General features: G+C 45.6%; 1 protein-coding gene across 7 annotated transcripts in view; it reads right to left on the reverse strand.

Annotated features, from left to right (window-relative positions):
• ANKRD11 (ankyrin repeat domain containing 11) overlaps positions 1-23,893 on the reverse strand; it is a 158,474-nt gene that overhangs the window by 116,317 nt on the left and 18,264 nt on the right. For 4 of the 7 annotated variants that reach the window (XM_082320119.1, XM_082320123.1, XM_082320122.1 and 1 more), the window contains exon 2: positions 15,625-15,704. The exons of 1 other annotated variant lie outside the window; for it this stretch is intronic. The gene's annotated coding sequence lies outside the window, so the exon portion shown is untranslated. Of the gene's footprint in view, positions 1-12,094; positions 12,112-15,624; positions 15,705-19,493; positions 19,642-23,893 lie in introns of those variants that run through there. 2 more of the 7 variants (XM_082320121.1, XM_082320125.1) reach the window with 2 other exon arrangements.

Raw genomic sequence — 23,893 nt, forward strand, 5'->3', positions numbered from 1 at the left:
CTAGCACACATGAAAAATAAAAGTTGAGAAGAGAGAGGTAATAGGTGCTAACTGCAAGGGTACCCGGATCCAAGCTGCAGGCATACCCACGAGCATGAGTTCGACCAGCTGCGTCCTCGTCGGGCCCCTTCTTCCCCAAATCCAGCCGAAAGCACCGAGGGCGCGCCGGGGGAACCCACGTGCCCGAAATCTCCCGCCTCCAGAGGTGAACTCGGAGCATCACTGCGGTGCCCGCTGTCAACGGATCCTTTCATCGTGGAAAACTCAGATGGAGAAAATGCTATTTTAAAGGGAGAACTAATGTTTGCACTGTACTGTCTCTTGCCCACGTATATTAAACAGATTAAAATTCCCTAAAAGCAAGAAGCTAGTATTACAAAAAGCATAAAAGATTACTGGGATGGAATAGAGCGTAGACACCAGATACCGAGCGCAGTCAGTGCACAAGAGGAGACACCAGTGCCAACTGGGCAAGTCAGGGCAGGGCCATCACACTTACACAACGCTCTCCTTCGCACAGCTATTTAAAAGCAGCGTAACATAGCAGCTTCAGAGAGACGACGAGCGTGCCTGAATCACGGGAGAGAGCTATGGGGAATTAATTGCTCCAGAACGAAAACTAGAAGAGTAAGCACAATTTATTTTGCCACATTCTTAAAATGAAATAAGAAAACATTTAAACACTACAGCTTATTTAGATAATACACACTGGAAGACATCTTTTACTGCTGGCAGCTTGAAAGAAAAGAACGTAATTACAATTCCAAGCATGAAATGAGCTCTCTTCCACACATGCCTGAACCAAGTCTAACTGTTTCACCAGCTGTAGTGAATCAAAGCAGGCAGAATTAAACAGAAAGGACCGAGAAGCAGCAGCTCTTGATGCCTTTAACCTAGTAATTGCATGGCACCTGGATCCGGAAGGACCGCGGAGGATTTAGCAGTTGCAGATGTGCGGCTGATGTGGTGCACGGAGCATTTGATCTCCCTGGAATGCAGGACCCCGAACAATGCATCTGTGTGCTGGCCCACCACACACCCGGGTGTGGGCCCGGGGGATATATAAAAGCTAACATTATACTGCAATTGAAAAGAAAAAAGCCACAGCATGAGCTTGACTGTTGTTTAACTAAGAGAAAAACAATAGCAGCTTTGGTCTTAAGTATCTGCCAGAATGACCACTGGCCACTTCCAGACACATTCTTTGTTCAAGTGCTTCAATGCTAAGTTGCTTCATCGGCTGTCTAAAATCCAAGGTACAAAGGGGGCTACTACACGTAAACCCGTGGTGACATCTGTATGTGCAATTTCTCAGAGAAATTGCTAAAACAGGTCTAAAATGGAGCTATGAGCATTATACTCCTATAGCGAAATCAAGTACCGAGTTTTCCCATTTTTGAATGTTAAGCGTGATGCAGAAGTCCATTCGTCTCACGCTTCGCATCGGTTTCACATCCGCTTTCTTCAAAGGGTGCAAGTCCTTACAGCGCACCATTAAAAAAGGGATCCCCGCTAAGCCCCTTCTGCAAATCCAAGCCGAGCTTCACACGTGGATTCCGGGAAAGCCCCCGGACTCGAGTGCCTTGGCCTGGCCTCCCGCACCGCAGCCCGGAGGAGCCGAGCTCCAGCTCTGCAGCCTCCCGGGAGCAGCCAGCTCGGCCGCAAGCGCTGTACGGACACAGCCGTCCCTCCAGCCGGAGCCGGTACGTCACCCGCGTGGCAAAACAAAGAATAAAAAATAAACTACGTAAGCGTTAACATTGTTAGAGTGACTCTGAGCTCGATCCTACTTTGGAATAGAGATTTCCACAGGAACGTAATTCTGGTGAGATGAGCAGCTGGGAAAGCTGCTGTCCATCTTTCTGCTGGGGAAGGAGGGGAAGCCCAACCTGAACGGTCTATAAATTTATTCTGACCTTCAGTATCGCCAACGCCATAATCTCGCCAGTACAAAAGCATCAGGGTTGCTGTTAGAGAAGTATTCTTAATGTGTCCAGGAAAAAGAGAAGACGACAACTCGCTCAGCTGAAAGAAGCGGACATTTCCCCTTTCAGTTTGTATACACACACACATATGTGTGTGTATATATGTGTATATATATATATACACACACACACACGTGTGTGTATATATATATATATATATATATTTATATATTTCCGTAATCTTGCTTGTTTTTGAACCAAAAGCAGAAGTACCAGCACAGCCACCCAGAGCAGTGCCACAGAAGATCTGGTGTTGCTGCACAACACCGTTTGCGCCGCCGTGGCACTTTTCAGGCTGGCACTAACAGAGCACCAACACGCTCGCCCGCCTGCAACCACAACACGCCCTCCCCGAGAGCGGAGCCTGGCCCGCGCCGGCAGGCATCGCGGCTGTAACCTAGGCAGGAGGAATAGCACTATACGCCCGGCTGTTCAATCATTTCCCGTAGGCGAACGTGACGTGAAGAGGTGTACATTAATGCCCCAGGACCAGAGAGACAGCAAGCTAACAGCTCAGAGCTCAAACATATGAACCCGGGAAGGACTCCGTATTTCCGAAGAGCTGCTCCCCGCCACCCACAGGCGACGTGGCCGAGGCAGCCGGGCAGCACCGTGCCCTCTCCTCCTCCTCTAATCGGTATTTCCACAGCAAAGGCTTCACCTGAGAACAGCCCGGCACAGGGATTGCTGGCTTAAGGCTATGACCCCGAGAGAGGACACGAGCGGCTTGAGAGGGAGGGGTGTAGTCTTCTGCTCTGCACTCAGAAGGCAAAAGAAAAGCAGTTCACGTTAAAAAGAGACCTTAAGGTCACTTTCGCATCGCTTCAGCTGAATTCAAATGTAATATTTAAATTTCAGTGACTTCAATTGCTGCAATTTTAGCTAGTGCATTAAACTTCATATATGAAGTCTAAAAATAGGGTTGGCTACAAGAAACTAAAAATAAGCACACCTGACAAAAACAAAAATGAGGAACATTCTATATAAAATCACACAAACCTTAGTGTACGTTGAGATATATATGCATATTGACTTATTCTGCTTTAAATCATCTCTGCTACAGAGATCTTTCCTTCCCCATTTTTCAACCCCAAAAGAATTACCATTTCTTTCCAGACGAGAACTTCTGCCAACATTCTGGAGGGCCGGAGTCCAAACCACACATAGTTCAACAACAGCAGAGTTGAACAAAAAGGAAAACTATAGCTTTTTTTTTTTTTTTTTTTTTTTTTAATTATACCTTGTGAAAGTATGGCTGAGCAGGGGAAAAAAAAAAAAAGAAGTCAAAGCCATTGATTAATTCCAGAGTAATGAAGAAGGTTTATAGCACACTGAGATATTTTATAGCACACTGGGATATATGTTCTGCTAAGTTTATCAGATTTTTCACCATCCTTTAATGTCTAAAATCAAGGTGGCTCTACAGAAAAGCATACAGCACTCTACAATTCTAATACTAAAATGGCTTAGAGTCCACAAATTAATGCTTTTACAGGCAAGGATTTCATAACTAGGTCAAAGCAGGGGGGTGAAGTTTTAAATTCCTACTCACCCAGCAGAAAAAGCCAGGATCAACCTCTTTTCCCAGGGATCCCCAAGGTTTTAACAGGGGAAAAAACCTCCAACTTTGCAGAACGGCAAATACAGCCCTCTTTCAACACCGTTCAATTGAAGCCTCTCCAGGACCATGTCTTGAATTACGACCAAACTTTCTCCTAAGCTACAGAGGACAGCTCTTCACTGTCATCGTCAGAAATGCAAGGTTTTCAATAATGAAAAAAAAAAACCTAAACCTGTATCAAGAGGTAAAGCTACAAAGAATCACAGCGGAAAAGGAACTGGGAAAGCGCAAGGAACTGGAAGGCAACCAGAACTACTCTAAGGTAGCTGATGGACTTCACTGGTTTGTACCTTCAAATGCTAAAGCCATGAACACTTATGGTTTTCACAAAAAATGTCTCACTGCTTTGCCCAGTACACTCTGTCCTCCTTGTTTATTTCCGAGAGTTGTTCCAAAGAAATTTAATAAGGACTATACAAAAAAAATAAAAAAATAGAGTCCAGTATTTTCTTCATTCCTCTGACCTACTGTAAATTAAATATGAATACAAAAGCCATTTCTGTGAGCAAAGTAAAGCTCCGCATGGGGAAGAATTTTTTTTAAGCTGAAGTTTCCCTAAAAAAAAGCATTCACTTTAGTGCCACTTAACCTTAGAGGCATCGCCTTCTCCTGGGGCAGGAGCACCAGCGGCAGCACAGTGTTCTGAAAGAAGCCAGGCTTGCCCGCGTCCCTGCTCAAAAGTACACAATTTGTATGGTAAGAATACAGAAAACCCCTATACTTGCAATCTAATTTGAATTCATTTTTTTTTCTTCCCTTAATTTAGCATTACAACCCAGTAAGTCTGAGCCTACAGCAGTATCTTGGAGGAATCCAGACTTCAGACTGGCAGCTTGACGTACCGGGCAGACACCACCGATAGGTGATCAAACCAGCAGTTAATCGCTTCACTGACAACGATTTTGGTGTGCGCAAAACCATCAAAGTTGAGCTTTTTTGTTCACATAATTTGCTTACTAAATTTTGCTACGGTGCCCAGAGGCATTTGGGCACGCAACGCCGAGAAATAATTACGCTTCAGCCAAGGCATGCATGTTGCACAGCGCTTTGCAAACACGTCAGTGGAATTCCAAGCCACTATTATGCACAACTCATTGCTCTAGTTATCTGTCTTGAAGATCTAATTAATCCTCTTGCTCATCATCGCCTCAGCTTACACAGGAGCGTCTCAAAGCTTGGTGCTGTTTCGCAAGTATGAAAAATATAGATTAAGCAGCTCTGAAGAGTGCTGTGGGAGGAGAGACTGTCAATCCACATTCTTCTGATCCGGGCAGGTACAAAGCACCCCGCGGGACGCAGATGAACACCTCTCCTTCGGTCCCCGTTCCGCTCTCCTTTCCGACCACGGGAATAAACCCCAATAACAGGTATCTTGCTACAGCAAATCTAATCTGCACTTCGCGCGTGACCTTGAAATAGGGGACATTTAAAAACACATACAGCTGCCTAGGTACACTCAGTGCTATATGTATTTTAAAAGCTTTCCCACCTTCAGCAAGATTGAGGTCAAGGGAACGAGGACAGTTTCTTTATCTTTAACCAGACCTTGGAGCATATCATTCATATTCAGGTACCCCTTACGGTAAGCACTAAATAACCAAGAAACCGCAGGGAGAAAGCAAGGAGGATTTAGCCGTGCGATACCTCGCTGAACGCGAAGCCCACCGCCACCGCCGCGTCCCTGCTGCCGGTTCATTTAGGCAGCGATCTCATTTCAGTCTGCTGTAAAAGCGTCATTAAAAACCAGAGGAAAAAAGAATTGAGGACTGGCCAGCTGCTACGTCCAGATGCAGTCCTAACTGTTGACAGGAAAAGAATACATGATTTTTTTTCCCCCCCATAATTTGTTTTTATGTTTTTATTTCGTCAAATTATTTACTACTTGTTGGCATTTGATTTTTGACTCCATATAACTTTTATATAGCATTCAATCTGTGTCATTATGTTAATTAACGTCATTTACAACAAACAGACCTAGTATCAGTCTCTGAGGTTAGCTGCTCAAAAAAACTCGGGAGCAGCAGAGTTGGTTCATTCCTTTATTATTACCCGAGAGCAAAGAAAGCTTTCATTAAACCTCTCAGAAGTTAAAGTTCCAAAGCAAAGCTCTCCCATGAACGTTTTTCTACTAACTTAAAATAAATTTCTGCGAATATTTATTTCCTACATTATCTTCCACCAAAACGTGCATTTCTATTACGACACTTAATTCCAATTAAGAAAATGTTGAAAGGCTTCCTGCAAAAAAACAAATACAGGATGTTAGCAAGACTACAAGAATGAGGTAAAAACTACTGAACACAACAAAATAATTTTCTTCTGACTGTGTAACATGAAGAGGAAGTGTATTTCTTATGACACCAGCAATAAGTCTAGGTCCAGCAGAGAATAACCAGAGCTATTCAACATTGACCTTTTCATCCTTATACCGTTAGCTTAAACGGCTGAAAAATTATATGCAAGGACAAAACCGACCAAAATCAAAGAACTCCTCCTGCCATACCTACCAACATCCATCAAACTGAGCAGCTCCTCTCACTTCTGCAGTTCCTCCAAGTATTTGCCCCCCGCGTTAAGTTTGCTGCCGGCGTTTGGCCGCCTGCTCGGGCTCAGCGATGCCGGGCTGCGGGTCGGCCGCGGGGCGAAGCCCGAGTGCACGCAAACGCATCCAGTCCTCAGGCTGCCATCCTGCCTCTCGCCAGGCCCGGACACAAACCGAGTGTCAAGACTGCCGGGAAATTCAGAATTAAGGCTCAATGTTATCATCTGAAGCTAAGGAAGGTCACAGATAACGTATGCAAAAACACCTGAGCTCTGCCCCGGGGAGTCCGAGCCTCCCTGCAAGATGCGTGACAACTTTTAGACTAACGACTTTTCCTAAAAACCACTGAAGCCTGCAAGTATAAAAATTTTCTAAGGGTACACGAGGAACTGATAGTGGCACACCAGGTCCTTCTTTATGGCAGCTACGGCCGCCAGGAACAACAGATGCACCGTTCTGGGCTGCTTTGTCAATCCTTAGAGGCCATTCCTATCCCGCAAATCCTCCAAAATTTTAATTACAGCCAGGACTAAGTCCTCCAAGAGCTTTCTTCACCGTATCAGGGCTGTTACACGCACAAGGCACCGGAGCCACTCTCACCCAAGTGCTGCTCCCAGCCATACACAGCACCCAGGTGTTTCCAGCAAAGCCCACGTCGATACAAAACGCAGTAGCATGGGCCTGACCCAAGAGCAGAGCTGGTCAGGTCGTTGCTGCTTGTATATTATTGCAAGATAATAGTGTATTTTTACGTTATTGTATCATAGGGTGAGTCCAGACACACGCACCGCACTGAAACTCCACCAAAATCCAGGAGTTGTTCTTTTAGGTCAGACAAAACCCAACTTCTGCCGTCAGCGGTGAGGACGCAGATGGTATGAAGCTGGAAAAACTGGACATCACCTCGACAGAACCCTCAGGCATACACTCCGTAGTTTAGATAACCACCAAAATAAACATTTTTAAAACTGAACTCCAGCGATGCAGGAAGAGACCTGTCCCCAGGTGGCAAAGTCCTTCTGCGTTAAAAAAAGTGCCATCGCTACCCATGCTGTGACAGCACTGAAGACAGCCCCAGTCCCTGGCATCTCACGTCACAAAACACTAGCATCACTACTCGACGTCAATCCATTTTGATTCTGCAATTCAAACCCAGAAGCGAGATCCCAGCCCTGGATACCTCAGGATACAACGCGCGGTAGTCTGTCTGTCTGTCCTGCAATTGATGCTGTTTCCGTGTTCCCGCGACTCCTGCGTGACGACCACCAGAGCTGCCTCCCCACCACCTCTCCCTCTGTGACCCTAATTACCAACCCCGACTTAACATCAGAACTACCGAAGCCAGCCCACTTGGATTATTAATTCACTTGGACAAAAAATAAATAAATGAAAAATAAGAATCCATGACAAGTTTTACTTGCAACAGCAAACGCAACAGCCATTTACAGCGGCGATTTCCTAAAATAAATTGTACACATGCCTACCATCTCCTTTCCTCTTAGGAGTGGTTAACCCAGAAAGGTGAAGTTACACAAGCACTTTGCTGTTCGAGAGGGGAGACCCACGCACTGGCTTCACCAGAAATAGCTATTGTGCTCCAAAGTAACCTCTAATATTTGAATTTAAATTTCAAATAAATTGAGGTGAAAGATTGAAGAAAGAATGTCGTTTTGCCTTTCCAGCACGGTGGAGATGCTTGTCTTTCGTAACAAGGGAGCCCATAAAAATAACAAGGGAGAAGATTTACACCCAAGCTCCTTAAAAAAATAAAGAATGAATTACTGATTTTTGCAGCTACTTAGTGGTAGGAACAGATGGTTACAGGCAATAGTATTGACAACTTAACAAGCTACCACCCCCAAAGGTGAGCTTCTAAGTCTGTTCCAAATTCAAGAGTTAAAAACATTACAGCTGAGACTGCTGCTCTCGGGGCAAGCGGAGAGTTTTAGCCAGTCCCACAGTGCTTCGGAAATCTGCTTTACTCACTGCTGCGCTTGCCACGGCCCTCACCGACGGGCTGTGACTTCCCAAAACGGCCCGGCGCGGTGGCCTGCGGCCACCTGCCCACACCCCAGATGAGCCCGGGCAGCGGTGAAGGCAGGCAACGCCGATTAAACAGTTCTGAGTAAAAGCAGAGCTTTCGAGTATTTGTGTACCAAACCAAAGCCACTTGTGAGGACGGAAAGGCCAGGCGTGCCAGCTTCCCAAAACGCCCAGGCACAGAGAGAGGTTGCGGGAATGGGGGCCCCCCGGAGCCCCTGCCTCCGCCACGGTGAGCAGAGCTGACTGCCCGCACCCCCTCGCTCGCTCAGATGTCCACAACGAGACGCGAGTTCCTGCAGAACGCCCAAGAAATCCCTTCTCCCAGCTCCTGTACATCTCCAGCAACTGGAAACCGTTAGCCTGTCCACTCAATCCAAGATCAACACACCAATTAAAACATTAACTTGTTAAATACATTCCAATGAAGTTATCTTTGAATTTCTGCTGGAGAAGTCCAGCAAACTACTATAAAACAGGGATAACAAGCAGCGTTGCAGAAACTGTCAGATTACCCGAGTTCTCAAGCATCTAATTAAGCCAGTAATGAATTAGACTGAGCCTGCAAATCTCAGCCCTTGTTGTCTTGTTCTTCTAAAATTAAAGCTCTGCCAAGAATTTAACCAAGGGAACAGAAATAATGACAACGCCTAGTCTCCATCTTCACACTCGACATTTAAGACTTGCTTTTCAGAAGCGTTTCCTGGTTTTATCGAAAGTCCCCTTCCAAAGGATATCAATAAAGCAGATCTATCAGTTTTGCATTTGCTTGCAATAACAACAGTTTGCCCCTTTTAGATGTACACATTAAAGAAACAGGCTGCCCCTGCCTGGTGGCGTTAGACACTTCAGAGGTTCAGCCAAACCATCTTCCACGCAAGGTTTCCATAAAATGCACACGCTCCGGTTTTTCCTGCCACTTTACACCACCCAGCGACGGTTCCCACCTCGGGGGGTGTCAGGCCGCTGACCTGTACCTGTCGGACACCGACTGTCCCACCTGCAGCTCCACCAAAGATGCCCAAGTCGCTGATGCACCTCCCTCAGCCCGAGAGGAACGCATTCCCCCAAACACCAAAAATACTCCTCTCCCTGAAAGAACTCAGGGATTCGAGTGCCAAAATCACCAGGCTCACCATGATCTGCACTATTATTTAAAAAAGCAAAAGATAAGGGAGCAAGAACGACCTAAACTATTATTCATTCAAGAAGCACAAGAGCGAGTCTGGTCCTATCAGCAGGCCTTTGGTCCGCACGCTCCTTAGGGTAGGAACAGATTGCACACCTCGTGCTGCCAAATGCATCATCTGCACTTAATCATAGCGTGATGGCTATCCTCTGAAAACAAGCGATTTCAGCCATATTTTGTGTAATCCTGCCATTTCACTCCAAAGCCTGTCATCTCGCATCCAGAGTGTCACTTCCTCAGGGCGGAGACCGTCACTTCTTTCCCTTTCAAGACTACGCTTTGGTGCTACGCAAAACACTCCGAAAGAAGTAAAACCGTCGCCCCAAACGCTGCGCCTCGCTTCTCCGGTCAGCGCTCCTGCGCGCCGAAGCCCCCTGCAACGCGACACACCCGGACCTGCCCGAAAGCACCGTCGCTCTCAGGAGGGGTCGCGCCCAGGAACGCTGTTGCACGACGACAGAAGCCGTAACTCGCCAAATAACCCAGATTCCCTTCCCGAAATCGTGCCTCCCTGTGTCGCCCGGGCTGCACCTCTCCTAGGAGTCTTCCCCCATGAAACAACAGACTCTGCCAGCTACTGGAAATGACGATCCTGTGCACCAGCTTGTTGTAACGAACCTGTTCCCAAACACAACTATGATTAAGTGTAGAGTACATTAGCTGATAGAAATCTACAAAATCCTAACTCAAAAGTATACATTTTTATAAACATTATGATTTTTGCGGTCATAATGTAGCCCCTTCGGAGAATAAAATTATTCAAAACCAAGTAGAGTTGGGGGGAAAAAAAAACCCACAACCAATTATTTTCCTTCTTTTTAGGTAATTATCGCTATGGCTTTGTCTAGTTCTGAACAGGGCATGAGAGGAAGGGGGACAAGCGTTGTATTTGGTTGCGGATTGCTCTCACCGAGAACTTCCTTCTGCGTCATGGTGACCACGCAGATCTGAATTACACCCAAAGAAACAAGTCAAGCAAGACATTTTTCAAACTTTCTGCTTAGCTCAGTTCTGCTCGTTACAGGTGCACATGGGTCAGGTTAGCTTATTAGCGGCGGAAAGGTTAGTGAAAGGGAATTAATGTAAGTGCTCCGCTCTCTAACACCTGACATGCAAGAAGGAGCTTCCCTACCTACACTTCTCCTAAAAGGTACCTTCAAATTGAGGGCATGTAGGTGGCATCTGCCAAAAGTGGCATGTGAGTAACATTGGCAATTTAACACGTTCTGATAAAATACAGGGAACTGTAAAAGCAGCAATTCAAACACTCAAATCAAATGCTTGTGCTGGGATTACATCTGAGAATCCAGCTTTTTCATTGGGGTAGAGGGAAGGATTTGAAAGCTCTTTTCTGCAGGTGTCAGAGGTGTTTTGTGTCCAAAAAGTCAAGCCCCTCTGACCGATGAAGAGATCTAGGCTCGCAATAAAGCCACCTCTGCTTAACCTCTGCTTACAGTGAAGATAACGGCTTTAAAAATTAGATTTAGATTACATACAAGCCCCCCTCACGCTCACACAGGTACGACAGCGTATGAGCGCCGTGCCAGAGAAGAGCAGTGGCTAAGCCACGCTCTCCAACCCGTCTGCCCTCAGCCTGTCCCAGGCTGAGCCACGCACCAGCACAAACCCAAAGGGCCTCGATACGCTGCGCTCCAGGCAAACCCGCACCTGAAAACCCACCCGGCTGCTTTAAGGCACTTCCAAAATCTGCATTTTTCTGAGAGAAAGGGCTCCACCATTCCAGGGGTGGGGTGGGGACCTCAGCAGAAGTCAGTCAAACCCGCAAGCCACGCAGCTCCGCTTGTTTCCCGCTCCATGAGACTGTGAATCCCACTTGCCCACGGCTTCCCCTCCCCTCTCCAAGCCCTGCTTTGTAACACATCGGCTTCTTGCCCCAAAAGCCAACGCTTCCACGCCATACCCCAGAACCACAGGGAAAGCCTCGCTGCTCCGCTCGGCTGCGACCGACGTCCTAAAGAAATGTACGCTGCACTTCTGTTATCTTCCAACCCCTCTAATTTGGAAGGGATAAGAATTGAAACGTGGGGGAAAAAAAAAAAGCTTTGAAGCTCAGAAGAACACTTCTATGCAAAGAAATATCTTCCTTGTGGAGTACTAAGCTCTATTTCCCCCAAAGCAGTAAAAATTGAAAGCCGTATATGAACACGTTTAAGAACATTAACAGGAAAATAACAAGCAGTTAAGTAAAGTCACGTTCCACCTAAACAACGCCACCGTTATTGCAGCATCTGACTTTCAGAGGACAATTCAATCCTGGAAGCACGTATTGTAATTGCTTTTCCACTACGGGCCTCAGCTTTACAATTGTATCCTTCTCGGGAGGTCAGAACAAGGCACGGCTGCAGCTCTGAAAAGCAATTCTGTTTAGCAGCGCTACCTTATTCATTCTTTTAATCTTACACCTACATATTCATTATGAACTCTGTAAAATACCAGCGCCAAAACCGCCACCGAAAGCCACTGCAATCTCTCTGCTGCGAGGAGAAAGCCTTGACCCCGCTGCTTCCCTAATGAAGATGTCGGGAAACGCGAATCGCACCAGCTGCCGGCTCCGGTGCCGCAAACCCATCGAGTCGCCGAACCCCGCAACGAGCCCAGCGCGATGCAGCCCTTTCTTGCTGGCAACGAGCAAAAAGAAGCCACCACGATGAACCCGTTTCGAGCAAACGGTTCAAAATAGTTTAGCGAGAAAATACCTGTCCCGCTCATTGCGGCGCGAGTGCTGCCGCCTTGCAGCCGTTCAGGCTACGCGAAGCCGGCATCTCACGCAGTCAACTGAACTCCCTTTTTCTCCACCCATTTCGATAGGGCCTCTGCTGTTATTACTATGGAAAGCTGGGGAGGGGAAAAAAACAAAACAACAAACCACCAACAAAACACAAAAAAACCCAAGCCTGTTTTAGAGAACTGCGGGCAGCAATGTTTGTAGCAACTCCTGCGTTTCGCAATAAAGGAGCCATCTACTGAGATGGAGAAATCTCAGACTTTCATAACACTTCCTGCAGTGGAACAGGCCCTCTGCTCCCGCCCCACAACGCCGCAGCGTTCCTGGTCCTCCAGCTGCACCAACGCAACTTCTCCCGGGGCAGCAGACCATGCCACAAACAATGCACGTAAACCTCTACGTGTTTACATTTTCTTTAAATGCAGAATTATCTCGGCGATCGGGTGAACGGCGCACCATCACAAACGGTGGTACTGGCACGCGTGACGGGAACAAACCACCTCCCAGGGACAGAAACACCCTGCATCAGGTTTGCAACCGAAGGGAACAGCACAGCGGACGCCCTCCGAGTCCCTTCCCAGCACCGAAGCTTTATTTCCATTAGCCAAGCTATGAAACATGGACCACATCATCAGAACAGAGCAAACGCAGCAGGATCTTCCCACCAAGGTAAGCCTGGTCCCGAAGGTCAGGCTCCTCGGTCTCCTTCAACGGGGAATCGAGGCAGCATGCTTCACAGCAAGTTACACGCTGGCACGCACAAGTTGCTTGAGGGCGGAGAAAAAACCCAAACCAGCCGGTTTTGTGCCCCAGTGCATTTTCACTCACAGGTTTACAGCAAGGGCGACCTCATTCTCACAGTCACCAACGGCCGAAGGACAAAAGCTGAGGACTTTCACGATACAAGACCTTCCCCTCGGACAAGACAGAAGGTGGCCCATCATCGCTCTACTCGTTTGGCACACAAGTACCAAAGCACCCCGGGGTTTTACCCGTGCACAGCACGAGGAGTTAACACGGACAACACGGACCCGCTTTTAGGGTGACTGCCTTTTAGGATGAGAGGTTACTACTCAATCTTGGGCCAGACACTCATTCCGTTCAATCCTTGGGCTACTCGGACGATGCAATAAACCGCACATCAGCGTGCCGGCGGATACCTGGGTGATAAACCGCAGCGACCGTGTATGCCGTAGCCTCCCCACCAGCACAAAGACCAGGAATTCACCTCTACAGCTTCAGAACACGCCAGATAGGGGTAATTTTTTCAACCAACACTGGAGGATTCTGATCTTCTCCCCAACATCTCCATACTGCTGTGGCCAAGGAATGGGGCTATTAGAGCCCAGACCAATATGCATTTTACGTAATGCAATAGTCTGTCTTTGCAGAGCAGCGGATAAAAACTTATTTTACTGGAAAAGGTCACTTAACTATCATCTCCCACGGCTCACGAAACCCACAAAGCAAAATCACTCTTTTTTTTTGTTGTTGTTTCAGAAGTCAGAGAAACATCTGACTTCATAGTAGTTATTTCTTTCTCCACAGTGTGAATGTTTTGTCACATCATACATCCTCAACCTTCACCTGTCAAGTTTTTCCATCCACGGTTTCAGCTAGACTCATAATCAAAATAGCATGGCTTTACATAAACAAAGTACAAAACATCCAGAGAGAAAGGGGCTAAAGATGCAGAGAAGCCTATGCGGCAAACTTTTCTAAAGGGCAGCTACCATAGCCATGTAGTGCAGAATTTAAGCTCTCAGTAATAATCCTAAAAGATATTAGTGGCCAAAAGGCAGGGGATGCAGAGAAAAGGCCCTGGAGAGGTGCAGTCGGCCATAATGCTCTATAATCTGTCAGGAAGCAAGTCGTTTTGCCCAGTGGGCAAGTATACTATGCAAATAGGTTTGAATGTTTAGTAAGGTTTCGTTTAAGTGAAAGGTACTGCAATTAATACTATGCTGTTAAAGGTACGGTTTGCATTCAAAAAAGCAAACCACCATTTGCTTCAAAATTCAGCATGAAAAATCTTCATAGTGAACTATGAAATATAATAAGTAGTAAACAACCTGGTTTACTCTTGATGTTAGGATTCAGCTCAGTTTTTCAGGGGACTGCAGAGCACCCATTAAGGAAAGAGCTACCGCATACTACAGCGAAAGGTCTCACACTTCATACACTTTAATTACTTAGCTGCAGCAGGGGAGAGTTACTGATGCCTAGGCTGTTTTGTTTCACTGGGAAAGGCTTCTACTGCTATTAATATTCACCAAGGGAAACTGAAATAACATCGTCTCCATCTGAATACCTTGGAATTATTACAGACAAACTAAATACAAAGATATTTTTTTTTCTTTTCCTCAAAACCCAGGACAAAAGAAACCTACCAGCTTGCAAAGCCACCTGATAGAGCAGCCCTGTATTTCTACATAGAGTAACTCTCCTTCACTAATGGCCTTTATCACAACAACAATTTCAACACAAATAATCCCATGGCGGCGTAAACCAAGAGGTTAGCCAAGTACCCAAAGCCCCACGGCAGAAGCAACGCACGGCAGGTTATCTATAGAGAGCCTTCCCCATCGTGTTTCTGGGCATGCTGAGGATGACCTTCAACTCCGCACCGCTGAGCTTCCCCTCCGTAACGCTGCCGTGACACACACCGCAAAGCCGAGCTCACGGAGAGCAGTGAACAGCAGCTTTTATTCAGCCTGCAACACACCAAACTGCCAGGGCTGCAGAAAAAACCAGCAAGAACAAACTCCTTCCTACCAGCTCCATCTATATCATTTTGCTTTCCAGGGGACAGCACCGACCTCTCATCCTCTCACTTAAGCAAAAATCCTGGTTTTCCCCCTAAATTCCACTCCAGCATAGCCTATTATTTCTGCAGCTGCTAACTCCACCAAAAAGTTGAATCCTAACACTGACTCAAACTGTTGTCTAAGCATATTGGGAGGTTTCTCTGCCCAAAATGAAACCTAGGTGCCATCTGTTTCAATTATAACTAATCACAAGGAGACATAACATTGTGAAACTGGCACTTTTTAATAGACTTTTTTTTTTTTTTAAAGACATTTTGAAAGTGAAGAGAAAGAAAGAGGACCGTGATATCCTAGAGGCAGAATGATACTTAATACTCAGCAGTCAGCAGCAGCAACAAGCCAGGCAGCCTGCTGGACAAGCCAGCACTGCAGCCACCCCCGCAGGAAAGTGAACTTTCACTTTCACTGAAGTCAGGGAAAAACTTGCTGCCTTTGAAACGATACGAAAGCGAAAGGGCATCTCAGAACTAAAGACGTTTCCTCTGATATTCTCAGTTAGTCCTTGTAAGTTATTCCATGGAAGTTTGCAATTTTTACCTTCAAGTTTCAGAAAATAAAGAAAAATTCTTAAAAACACCAAACCAACCCAAAACACAAATACATCAACATGGACACAAGCAACTTGTGAGGTAATAAAACAGAAAATTTGGACAGAAGCAAGGTAAATATTTACCGATTCCATAGTTGAAAGCTGTTGTTAGCAGGACGTATATTAAAATCCAACAGAGGTGTGTCCCAAAAACGCTGTGTAATCTGAAAAACACAGGAATTAGTTTGTTAGAAAATTAAAACACACAATTTAATTCTATTCACAACAAACATGCTGTATTTGAGTACATGAAGACTACTAAATACAAATCCTTGCCTAATCCAGAAATAAGCTTTCTGATAACTAGTCTGCACAAACAGAAGAATAAAAGAAATAGTGGAAAGCTTAGCAGAGCATCAACCGAGTTCCTTAACTTTCTGACAGTAGATTTAAAAAATGTACTTGTCTCCAGGCTTCTGTAACCATCTGCGTGGTTTTACAGTCATTTTACTTATGAGAAAAGGTACGTCACCCCCCATCGGCGAGCAACCCACGAACGGACGGACTACGCGGGGAAGGGCGGACTGCCCACCGCGCGCTACGACTGCCCTGCGCCGGCAACTCGCGTTCCCGAACAACTTAAGCAGCGTTACCCGTGACACAACCGCGTTCTTGCTAAGCACACCTTTGGACCCTTGCGCTGAATAGCAGTTAATCTGTTACAAACCTCTAACTTTTTTTTTTTTTTTTTTTTAAACAGCTCTTGCTGCACCTTTCAAGGATATTTTTCCAGCTACAAATTCCCAAAGTGAAATTTCCAACGCCGGGCAGGAACCGGCAGGAGCTCTCAGCACCCAAGGCAAAGGGGAATTACACTGATTAACTGGACGACCGAACCGGTACGTGGAAGGGTTGGCAAACGATTCCGAGTCCAAAACCCAGCACCCGACCTCCTCGCCGCCTCTCACGACAGGGGAACGCGCAGCGGCGCGGCGTGGGCAGCCTCGGGCGACCGTCACGTCGGCGCGGGCAGAAACCCGGCTTGCCTGACGAGCGTCAGGGCTGCGGCTAAGCCCGGCCTATCTCTGAGTCACCCGGCTCTGCCTGCACGCCTGACGAGCACGTTTGCTCAGAAATAAATTTCTCTTCCCGGCCAGAGCAAACCAGTCTGTTCCAGATGAGATCTCCACGAAAGTCACTATCGTTCTTCAGGTGATCTGGCCTGCTCCCCAACTGCAGGGGGGCCAACTTTCGGACAGCACAGCTCAGTAGGAGCCCGAACCAGTCACACGAGCAAGGGCAAGCATGTTTGAGGGCCTGCAATGTGGAAGACCAGAGAGCTTGGGCAGAGCCACGTGTAAAACACTGTCTTATCCCAGATTTTTTATGCCCATGATGAACCAAAACACCTCCCGATATCTGCTCAGCATTAGCAGGTTCTTACTTCTACCTGTAACTACGGGAAGAGTCAACCTACGCTCTAAGCAAAACGCAGAATGTCTTCAAAACGTGCATTAGCTGTGTAACAGCGATACCTGAGCTTCTGGACTCGATGGAGTTGTGGGTCCCTTCCAACTCAGGATATTCTATGATTCTGCTATGCTTCCAGAGAGAAGCAGCTCAATAAAGGAACTTTTTACGAAGAAATAAGCTGGTGACGCGCTGCAGACCACGACTGCCAAAGCTCGGCCGTGCCAGGCCAGCAGCAGTAACCTGAAGCACAGGCACCGGGCCTTCCCCAGTCCGACTGAAGTTATTCTGGTCTGCACGAACGGGTTAAAGGGTTAACTGCCAACTCCGCATGCCGCTCGCTGCCAAATTCCCCACTCAAAACCCCACGGCCCCTCTGATCTCTAGACTCTGGAAACCACACCGAGGGACACAATGACTAAATCCTGTTCCAGCTGACAATGGAAAATTTGGATTTCTTCCAAATTACCTTTTCTTCTAAAAGGAGCAGCTCTAAAAACCTATTTTACACTCAAAAACTCACATATATAAAGTTACAAGTGGGGAATTGCAAAGCACAAAACGTGTTCTTTTCAGTAAAACTGCCTACCACTTTGACTTGCTTGCTCCGTTTACAGTTGCCCCTGATGAAGTGCTGAAGATTCCCCAGCTCACACGGACCACCTTAACTCCTAGGACCTTCACATACTGGTCCTCCTCCTCCTAATTACACTCTGCTCCTTCTGTTCTTTTCCTAAAGCCTCTCACACCGACGCCTTTACCGTGGAGCTCCTTCGGGGCAGCCAACCCCTATTTTTTAAACCCTCTTTTCATCTATTATTATTCTCCCCGATTCCGCCTCCGCCACTCCACGGCCCAGCTCCCTCGCGCCACGCTCCAGAGCGCAATGCTTCTTTAAACAGCAACAGATTCAGTTTCCCATAATCTTTTCACAACTTAGCAGTCAACAGGACCGGCCTATGTAGGGCTCGTGACATGCAGTTCAATTTTATACTTTACTGCTGCCCGTCACCTTGCAAACGGCTTCTCTGATGCAGCTGGATTTGGACACCTGCCTTTAAAGACCAGGACGGTCTTTAAAAAACCATCCAGGAGAGACCCTGAGGCTGACCGGGACAGATACACGGTGGAGGAGGCTGGCAGTCCTGGGAGAGCCTCGTCTGCTTCGAAAAACGTTCACTCCTTGATGAAAAATTAAAGATGTCCAGATGAGCAACACAGCTGCATCCAGGGTAGAGCCGCTACCAACCACGCTAAGGCAAATCTTGGGAACCACAGTGAAAAGGAGCAGGCCAAAATAAAGCCAAAAGACCCAAAGGAACACACATACGTGCGCGCGGTCCTGACTCAAAGAAAGGAAATCCTGCAGCGGGGAAACTTTTCCAGACAACCCAAAGGGAAACAAATTAAAGTTTTCTGACGTTTTTCTTTCAAAAGAGCAAAGGAGATAAAGCCATACAGCTACCTCGTGGTTTTTTCCAAGGCAAGCGAGTCCTGGGGCACTGCAGGATCCGCTGATGGGGAACCGCGGTCCTACAGAGCACAGCGACAATACTTGCACAGCATCTTTTCCAGCGTGATTCCCCTACTCCTTTCATACTCCTCCATAATAAAAGTCACAACTCTAATTAGAGCTACTCACTTAAACAGCAACAAAAGATCAACTGGGGGGAAAAAAAGCTGAACTTCCAACTACATCACCTGGAAAATCAGTAGTGCCACTTGCCGACGGTAGTGACTGTGATCAGTTGTGAACAAAATTATCGTAAAAGTCTACAGGAATCCTGTCCCATGACATACTGATAGACAATTTTGAAGATCTATTTACATCTGTTTCCTGGCCCACGAATAGCAATTGTATTCATTACCTAGCTCACATATAAAATATACGTTAAGTATTGTAACGCTGAAATAGTGACCACATCTGAGCCAAGTAACTTTCACCATGAACAGCATACCTTTTTTTTATGAAATGGTTATCAAATCCCTTATGAAGTGCAGCAAAGACTTCAGCAGAAGATGCCCGGTGCACAGATCATGGGCAAAACCCGACTAGTAACATGTATTTGGGTCACTTGCACAACGTTCCTGTTGTGCGGAATCCAACATTTCAATTTAAAACTAACTTCACTTCCAAAAGCCTAGATTATAATTAATAACGTTGGACGCGTTTATCCATCCAATTTTCTTAGCTTTTGTCTTATGAAAACATATCACTTCACAAGCTGACATGACCATCCCCGCTTTCCCGTCTGCGAACTCGCAACGCTGACCGTTGGACAACGCTCCCGTCTGCGCCCAGCTAGCGGCAGCTACGCAGAAACCATTTTGCAATGCAAAACGGCAGACATTCAGTCTTCCTTTGTGTTGAAATGGTAGTATAAATGCCAAATAATTAAGTGTTCAAGGTGACCAGATTCTGGTTTAAAACAGGCTCAGTCTTTCAAGACCTGTGATGCTTTATTTTATATTAATGTGAAGTAATTTGGAAACTCTGGGTAAGCAGACAGTTCCATTAAAAAAATAAAAATAAGTGTTTCAACCTCTAAGTTCTTGCACCAACTTCTGTTCTTTCACACGTAGTCCTCAGCAGTTCCCCACTGATTAGTTATCGATTCCTCTCGCTGCACTCCCAGACAGATCAGTAAACTTCAGATTTAGAGCACATGGTGCAACTTTTCCTACTGCCCACTGAAAAAAAATTGGGAATTAAGTAATTCAAACTTATTCAATAAAAGGGTTTCTCGCAACTTTACAGAAATCAGCGTTTGAAGATGGAAAATGCTTTACAATCACAAGATGTGACCTAAAAAAAACAGTATACTTGCATTAAGATTAACTATAGACTATTTCCATCAAAGCCGCTCGGGCAGGCGTTGCGATCTGGCAGGGAACGCTAACTGGTTCCAGTAGCGAGGCAGGAGGTGGCTTCATAGCCCGATGTCAGCCATAAAAGAATAAAACTGGCCCCGTTCTGTACAGATGCAGAGTCACTTAAAAGGGTCTCTATGAAAAATGTGTTCAAGATTCAACAATTTACTACATCTAGATATTTCTAAATTTGATCAGCTGAATGCAGAAAGGGTTCTACTTAAATCTCCATTTTACAGGGAGCAGGAAAGAAGCCATCTGCTGAAGTCTCATTTCAAGCAATCGAGAGGCCAACCTCCCCACAAGCAAGTACATTTTTTCTTATTAGTGCTTCTCCGAAGCAAAAAGTTGTATTCTGATTTAAAGACAGACTTGCATCAATTCAGATTTTGCGGTGATCCAGAACTAAGAAGCGTAACAGGGTATCGGTATGAGATTTACATTCTGGTTTAGACCAACTTCTGAATGGAAAAAATCTCCAGGGAGTAGGACAGCCTTTTTCCACAGCGCTCATCTGCTTCCCTCATTTCGGGAAGAGACAAAATTTCAAGGAGGCATCTCTCCGAGGGCTTCGGTAGCAAAACACACTGGGGGACACACAAGACACCAACGAGCTTACGCTTTCAGATGAGCTCCGTTACCGCAGACACAGAACTCGAGGAGGTACGAGTACAACAAATCTGTTTGGGGAAGACATCAAAGTGCCGCCCGTACAGAAACAGGGCAGAAATTACGGCCCCCGCTCCTCTCCGTAGGTTTTGCTCGCGCCCCCCCGAGAGCCAAGAACAGCCCTGCCCAGCGTGGCACTGAAAGCTTTCCTCTGGTCCCTCGAGGGGACGTACGGCTAATGAAGACCAGCAGATTTGTGGTAATTTCACTCAAGAGCCTGGAAAAGCACACCCAGACCACTCTGCAGAGCTCGGGACTACTTAGAAAGAGAAGGAAAGAGGAGAGGTGTCACACTGGAGATCTGAAGCGGGGGAGAAAGAGTCATTTCCAAGAAATACGCAGAAATTAGAGATAAATAACATGCCTTTAACTGAAATGCCCTGCATCCTATCAGTAGCTTACAGACCAAGCATCTCCAAACACATGCACGCTGAGCAAGCTGTTGCGTTCAGCGGGACCAGTCACACTCGCTCACGCGTGCAGCTGCTCCTACGCTTTAAGAAGAAATTTCCAGCAGTGGTGTGAGCTACAGAAAGTGCCTTTCACCAGAATCTACAAAGCAGCAAATATTTCTGCAGCAATCATGACAGCCAGCTACGCTCATACAGTACCAGCTACCGACGTGAAAAACCACGGTGCAGAAAGAATTCTACTAGTGCTTAAAAAAGAGAAAAACCCCAACTTTTCAGTATGTTTGATTTGACAAAACTGTAGCATCAAGTAAAATTTAATTTGATAGCTTTCAGAAACTAAGTAGGTGATATATTCTTGATCTCAAAGTTCCTTTATTTTGCCCTGCAGACAATATGCATGCTGAGATCTACATTTTTTAAAGCTCCTGTCATCTTTGCCACTTGATAAAAATACAAAATAACCCGATACTGTCCTCGGAAACACAGATCAAGATACTTACGTGTGGGCTGAAGAGCCTAAGGCTCAATTTATCCCACCAAAACAAGGATGAAGGAAGGGAAAGATGTGGTTCCTGTGGAACCAAATTGTCCTTTAAGTGTTTTAATTAAAAGTCTGACACAGACAGCACAGTCCACAAGAAACCGGGGGCTGACAATAGTCTAAATTCAGTAACGACTAAGCTGTTTAGAGAGCTCCAATGAATTAAAAGAATCCAGGATCCGTGATGCCTAATAACTCGTTTCAATGCGTTTCAGGTATTCCTCAGATTTGTGCTTTTTTCAATCCACTAAACGACACTAGTTGCAGTATTTACACGCTGATAGAGCCATCAGAATCAGCTCCCATCACCGATGTTCTTGGCTGACCCTGAGGAATTACTGCACACCACTCTCGTCCGCTTTATAAATACTCCCAACATCACGCTTGCAAGGAGAATGGGAAACGATACTTGTGTACGGTACGTTTCTATGTCTCCTTTTATAGAAATGAGACTTGAGAAGTTCAAATAAAAACTCTGTAGTTCATTTCAGTAGGTCAAAAGATAGTATAAAGGCATTTAACTACTTCTGTGTTTGAATTGCATTAAACTAAAAAACTAATTATCAGCAGAAGCCTAATGTTTCGCCGAGTTTAACCCTTGCAAACACGCCACAGGCAGCTGAGCGATAAACTCTGAAGTTACTGGACATTCCCACTTTAGCATTGGCTATCTGTTCGTATCAGACGTTTAAAGTTCTCTGTCCCTCAAGAATCTCTCAAAATTGCTAACTCCTAAAATTACCTATCATTTCTCCTGGAAAGATCCGTGAAAGCAGCCTGAAAGGTACTTGGCAGGGTAAAAAACTGGGGCTGTCCGAAGAGTCCCAGCTCCCAGCACAACCTGAAAGCGTAAATCACTGAACTCACTCCTTTTTTCTTGCCGTGATGTGGCAGAAGAGCAAAGCAAGCCTGAACAGTTTCCACCGAACCAGATTTTTCAATTCTGTGCACACAATTACAAGTTCTGGAAACACACAAGCACGTTCCCTCCTCTCTCCTCCTTCACCCTTACCACCCTTCTGTGGCTTCTCTGATGAGTGGAAAGTATTAAGTCAAAATACCGTTTCTGCATTTTCCTTAACCAACCTTGGGCTGAAGCTCAAGGCTACCGCTTGCCCTTCTGTACTAGCAAGCAGAGACAAGACTCAGTCTGCCGGTCTAGAGGACATGCTGTTTTCCATGCTATGATTTAGTCTGCCTAAGTTAAAAAAAAAAAACAAACTCCCCTAGTTTTAAAAAATGTTAAATACCTTAAAGATTATGCACTTTTATCAGCAAATGAATAAAGAAGTCGTAACTACGCTAGCAACATTTGCCTTGTAACAGCATTAATTTACATCAAGTGGCCATCTCTGTCGTGGATGGAAATAAGAATATGGTTAGGCACCCAAAAATGGTTATCCCCTGCCACTTCAGCAGCCTAGGAAGCCACAGGCGTCCTTGCTTGTCAGCCCCCATGCTTCCGAATTATCCTCCAGACCCTTACCATTTTTCTTATTTAGAGCCCCAATATGAAATGTAATTACCTAAGACTGCCGGGTCTTTCCAGCCTGGTTGAATCTCTTCCAAAAAGATGCATAATCAAGCTCATTTCTTTATTAAATGATCTGCACGTGCAGAGCAAAGACCCACTGTCTTGCTTTGGAAGAACGCGTCGTCATTACTGGTACGCAGCAAAAACGAACATACACGTTAAGCATGCGAGAATGGGTTTCCAAGAAACCCCTCAGCACAGAGCAACAGCATCATATCTATTTTCAAATAACCTGAACTGGTTAGCTATCCAGCCATAAAATTCAACACCAAAACATACGGAACTCTCAGGCTGTTTATTTTAGTGTATAGTATAGCCGTTTGGAAGAGACACAGGACGCACAATGGTATGGATATTCAAAGCAGAACTGTTCCGTGATCATTTTTAGTTCAGGTGAAAGTGAGAAGAAATTGTAATCTCTGTATTCTAAACATTTGCTGAGCCCCACCTGAAAAGTAGTAAACTTCCAATCCAATTATTCTATAGTCAGATAATACAAAGACAGTATAAATCGCACTTTTTTAAAAGCTTAAGTACAGCAGCATACATGTAGGCATGGAAAATGAAGGGCATAATATAGTTGAAAATCAAACATTTTGGAAAGCATTATCCAGGAAAAAACTTTCAGGTCAACACAGAAACCAACACACAATAAGTTCAAGCAAAAGGTAGGAGGCAAAGACAAGAAATGCTGCTCTTGGGCATACAAACAAGAAGTAATAAAGGAAAACTAGCACTACTGGAGCCAACAGCATGAGAAGCAATATTCCCAGATGTTGACAATTAGAAAGGTTTATGGGAAAACTAAAAGAAATCAATCAAGTACTAGAAAACTTAGTGCATATTCAAAAGCTACAGAATTTAAAGTTTTTAACAAAAAACAGCCAGAAACTTACTCAGTTCCTGTCCACAGGT

Source organism: Platalea leucorodia, assembly GCF_965183815.1.
Source record: "Platalea leucorodia genome assembly, chromosome: 8".
Classification (NCBI taxonomy): domain Eukaryota; kingdom Metazoa; phylum Chordata; class Aves; order Pelecaniformes; family Threskiornithidae; genus Platalea; species Platalea leucorodia.